The following is a 5,753-nucleotide window of genomic DNA, read 5'->3' on the forward strand; positions in this document are numbered from 1 at the left end:
AGAGTAATATGCAGATTGACCATCACTCCAACACACAATATAGCTGCCCCCATGTGGTCAAAGATCCTGCCCCCATGTGGACACAAGATGGCCACCACAAGATGGCCAGCAGGGGAGGGCAGTTGGGAGCCACCAGGCCTGCAAGGGAGGGCAGTTGGAGGCGATCAACCCTGCAGGAGAGGGCAGTTAGGGGTGACCAGGCCGGCAGAGGAGGGAAGTTGGGGGCAAACAGTCTGGCTGGGGAGCAGTTAGGCTCAATCAGGCTGGCAGCAGAGTGGTTAGGGGGTGATCAGGCTGGCAGGCAGAAGCAGTTAGGGGAAATCAGGAAGGCAGGCAGGTGATCAGTTGGGAGCCAGCAGTCCTGGATTGTGAGAGGGATGTCCAACTGCCCGTTTAGGTCCGATCTGGGATTGGGCTAAACGGCCAGTCGGACATCCCTCGAGGGGTCCCAGATTGGAGAGGGTGCAGGTTGGGCTGAGGGACACGCCCCCCTCCGTGCACGAATTTCATGCATTGAGCCTCTAGTTAGTGATAACTAGGTTAATTACAATGGTATTGCCTTCACAATATAAAATCTAGGATACAGACAATATTTCCACAACTACAACTTGGTCTTCATAGCCCTGATTTATCCATGTTTGTTCCTGCAGCAATGAAAAGAGATAAAGCTTGATTCCCAGAAAAAGGAACAAAGACGAGAATAACAATAAGGATATTAATTATAATAATAACCACATAATAATAAACATGCATGTGCCAGATAGCAATTCAAGTACATTATATACTTTATCTTGAATGATCTAACCAACAATACTGCCAAGTTAATATTGCAGTTGAGAAAACGGAGACTTACAGAAATTAAACAACTTGACCAAAATTCTACACCAGACTGTATCAGAATCCAGTCTGTATGACAGTCAAATTAGCACACTTTTCATTCCCCATGTGAAATTTTCAGAGGATTCTCAACCATCCCTTTTCTATCCTACTAGGAGATACCCAAAACTTTGCCAGATATTCTCCTCAACTTTCACTTTCCCTGCTCTACAAATGTTTATTACTCATCCTGAACAATGTAAGAAGTCCTTGGGTTTGCTGGTTCCATTAGTATCTGTCTAAAGCTAGGGTAATTTTGAAAGAAGTCGCAAATGTGACTCTGACTCAGTATGAGCATATGACCCTGCAATACTTTGCCAGTATCCAAGTTTGCATCATTTCCCTCCATTTACTATGGGCTACATTATCATGTCTAAATTGCTAGCCACTTAATTGATAATATTCTCCTTGCTACAAACATTTTCTACTTTCCCAATAGACTACATTTTGCCTGAACCCATGATTTTTTTAAGATTCTTGGTTGGATTCTAAAAGTAGAATGAAATATTCTTCTGTGTGACCAAAAATTGTGGTCTCCCGGAGTCGGTTTCTCTAGGCCCAGAGACAAACAATAGCAGGACTGGGGAAGTAAGAGGTCATTTCTGAGGGGAGGGAGAGGGGAAATCCTCTCTGATGCATACACCTGCTTGGCCAGACAAATTTCTATTCAAAAATCAAAGAAATGATTATGGAGCTCTTGAAAAAAAGTCTTTGAATGTTGTTCAGCTAATTTCCCAAGATAATAGCAGGCATTGTCATGTTCATTTGGTCCTTAATACACAAAAACCATAAAACTTGTTTTTATTTTTACTTTTTCTTACAGAAAAAGATGGCTAAATGAAAAGTGCCTGTCTTGTCTTGCTGAAAGGGAAAGAAAGAATACAAATTTTTAATTTTCTTTCATGAATTGAAAACTATTTCAAAACATGAAGTACTCCAAGCACAATAGAAAGGAAATGAACAGAGGCCTTTAACTGCTATCTTTTTTCCCCCAACACATCCACAGTTGAACATGGCATTCAGTATATCTTACAATAGTGAAACAGAAGAATACAGTAGTAATGAACAGTGCTGAACACAGTCTGTCTCATTTTTCAAGACAGAAATGTCCTGTAAAATGAGTTTAAATAAATGAAATTTTGTAAAAAGTAGATAGAAGGGACAAGTTGGTCATAAGCTGTGACCCTTCTAAGTTTTTGAAGCTGTAAAACAGACAAAAGAAAAAAGAAAAGAAATAATTTTATAGAAAGTGGTTGACAAGCAATCTATTTAAAGAGAAAAAAAATATTTGAACAAGAGTTGTATTAGCAATAACCTGGATCCTGATTACTTGCAACAGACTTTAGAAATGAATAGAAAAAGAAATAAAAATTAATAAATAAGGAAGGAAAACTGAAAAAAGGAGAATGAAAAATAAGTTGCAGGAAACATAAGGAGAAATTTGGATGCTTTTTCACAGAAAAAGTGCATTGGGGAGAAATATGAATACCATATCATCAGCAGTTGCCTAAAGGTACATCATCTAACATTTAAAAAGATAAAATTTGTACAACTTTACCAACCCCACCGATAATTCCTAATTGTACCCAAAAAATTGTTCCTGCAAACATTCCTGTTAACTATCTACTCTCATGAATCCATAAATAATTTTAAACAATGCAGTTCCATTTTATATTTAATGAAGATGGGACTATCAAATTTCTTCTCATGAGCCATTTGAATATGTAACAAGTTTAATTAAGAAATTTTAGATCTGGAAACAAGCTCAGAGTTCATTTAGTTATAGAATTATGCAAATAGGTCATTTCATGTGTACTCCCATATAGGGGTAGGTTTGTCAATACCATTTCTCTGTTAGTTGATCATTAATTCTATGTTTGAACACTGATATGTTTAACTCTTTCATTTTATAGGCAATAAAGATGAAACCCAAGAAAGGTTAATGTCTTATTTTGTTTTCTAAAGAGTGCTCAGGAGTGATAAATACTCATTTACACACATTAAAAAAAAAAAGTCTTAACGTCAAATGGATTTTGAAAATGTGGTGCTTTAATCAGCTGATTAAAGAGGTTGATCCATTGAGGGCATTACAGGACTTTATATTACTAAGTTACATTGTAATTCTCCAAGAAAGAATATAATTTGATGGGTTTCTCAAAACCATTGAAGTTTTACTTTTGTATTGATAAAGGTGGAGGTACAGAGGATGTCAAGAGGGGGTGGGGATCAAATTTGTGAAACCCATTTTCTTAGCATATATTTTAAGAACCTTGATGTAAGTGGCTTTCCTAAGCCTATACTGTGTATGATCTAAATCTCAAAAATATCAGGCATTAGTTTTAAGCCCAGGTATTTTCCTGCTTTCATTAGACATGAAAATCAGCTTTTTCTAATTTTCTATGTATATCATTTTAAAATTTCCATCAGTTCCTTCTATGACTCCTCAGGGTCCTTTCTTCATGGATGGTTAAGCTAAAAATGTTGGTTTGACTGAAATAAAATAGTGAACTGGGGGATTGTTTATGTGGCTCTTAGTCTCAAATGATCTCCCTACGACTTTCTAAACTTGACTAATCAGATATTCCTTTTAGTGCATTTAAAAATAGAAATTATATCCAGAAAGCTTTAACTCATGTGTCAACCATGCGCCTGTATTCCAACTGACAACTGCTCCTCTAAGAAAATAAAAGTTCTATTTGGAAGACCTGAGTAACTTTTGAAAATAGGGTTTAACAGGTATCTAGAAAAAAAGTATAAGGAGCTAGGCAAGGGACAAGGAAGGGAGCATCTAGAAACTAGAAGGAAACCAAGGAAAATATCCACTTAAAGTCTGCCAAAGTGTTCTGCATCTGTCTCCAGTTGAAGGGTTCAAATTTGACACAGTAATATACTAGATTTTTTTAATTTAAAATGTATTTTTTATCTTTTTATAAGCATATGTAATTTTGCTATTATAAAATACTAGAGGCCCGGTGCACGAAATTAGTGCACGGAGGGGGGTTGTCCCTCAGCCCAGCCTGTACCCTCGCCAATATGGGACCCCTCAAGGGATGTCCGACTGCCCGTTTAGGCCTGATCCCACCGGGCCTAAACGGTCAGTCGGACATCCCTCTCACAATCCAGGACTGCTGGCTCCCAACTGCTTGCCTGCCTGCCTTCCTGATTACCCCTAACTGCTTCTGCCTGCCAGCCTGATCACCCCCTAACCACTCTGCTGCCAGCCTGTTTGCCCCCAACTTCCCTCCTCTGCCGGCCTGGTCACCCCTAACTGCCCTCTCCTGCAGGGTTGATCACCTCCAACTGCCCTCCCTTGCAGGCCTGGTCCTTCTCAACTGCCCTCCCTTGCAGGCTGGGTGCCTCCCAACTGCCCTTTCCTGCTGGCCATCTTGTGGTGGCCATCTTGTGTCCAATTGGGGGCAGGATCTTTGACCACATGGGGGCAGCTATATTGTGTGTTGCAGTGATGATCAATCTGCACATTACTCTTTTATTAGATAGGATAGAGGCCTGGTACAGGGGTGGGAGCCAGCTGGTTTGCCCTGAAGGGTGTCCCGGATCAGGTGGGGGTTCCCTTGGGGTGTGGGCGGCCTGAGCGAGGGGCCTGTGGTGGTTTGCAGGCTGGCCATGCCCCCTGGCAACCCAAGCGGAGGCCCTGATATCTGGAATTTATTTTCCTTCTACAATTGAAACTTTGTAGCCTGGAGCGGAGCCAAGCCTGGGGCTCCCTCCAAGGCCGGCAGCCATTTCTGTTGGGGTTATAATTGAAACTTTGTTGCCTTAAGCGGGGGGGCCCGGCCAGGGTGTGCGAAAAGCTTTGCTTCCCCTGTTGCCGGCGGCAACCCTGGCCTGCTCTCTCAAGCTTCATTCTGCCGCCATTTGTTTGAATTTGTTTACCTTCTATAATTGAAACTTTGTAGCTTGAGTGGAGGCTTAGGACTGGCACTGGCAAGGGTAGGCGGAAAGCTTGGCTTCCTCTGTTACCTAGGAAACCTTGCTCTCTGTGGCTGTAGCCATCTTGGTTTGGGTTGATTTGCATGCTCGCTCTGATTGGATGGTGGGCGTGGCTTGTGGGTGTGTCAGAGGTATGGTCAATTTGCATATTTGTCTATTATTAGGTAGGCTACTAGAGTCCCATTGCAGGAAGATTCCTGCAAGAATAGGGCTTCCTCAGGCCTATTACTGCAAGAATAGGGCTTCCGGCTGCCAGAGCAAAACAGAGAAGGGAGCTCAGCCTGCTCACTTCTCCGCTGCCTTGGCTCCCTCCTGTCTCTGATGCCTCAGCTCACTCCCTTCTCCGCGGCTTTGCTCCCTTCTGCAGAACTTGGCTTCCTTCTATGCTGTCTTCAGTCTTCTCTCTGCACCTGCGTATGAAAATTAACCGCCATCTTGGTTGGGTTAATTTGTATACTTGCTCTGATTGGCTGGTGGGCGTAGCAGAGGGATGATCAATTTGCATGTTTCTCTTTTATTAGTGTAGACTAGAGGCCCATTGCAGAAGGATTCCTGCAAGAATAGGGCTTCCTTGGGCCTATTCCTGCAAGAATAGGGCTTCCTGCAGCCAGAGCAAAGCAGAGAAGGTAGGCGGGCTTTGCTCCCTTCTCCACTGCCTCGGCTCCCTCCTGTCTCGGCTGCCCACAGGGATCAGGCCTAAACCAGCAGTCGGACATCCCCCAAGGGGTCTCTGATTGCAGAGGGTGCAGGCTGGACTGAAGGAAACCCCCCCTCCATGCACGAATTTTGTGCACTGGTCACCATTATAATTATAACAGAATGACTTTTTATTGAGGTATAATTGACATATAACATTGTATTAGTTTCAGGTATATAACATAATGATTTGTTATTAACATATATGTAAAATGATCACTACAATAAAT

The sequence above is a fragment of the Cnephaeus nilssonii genome (assembly GCF_951640355.1).
Source record: "Cnephaeus nilssonii genome assembly, chromosome: 3".
Lineage (NCBI taxonomy): Eukaryota > Metazoa > Chordata > Mammalia > Chiroptera > Vespertilionidae > Cnephaeus > Cnephaeus nilssonii.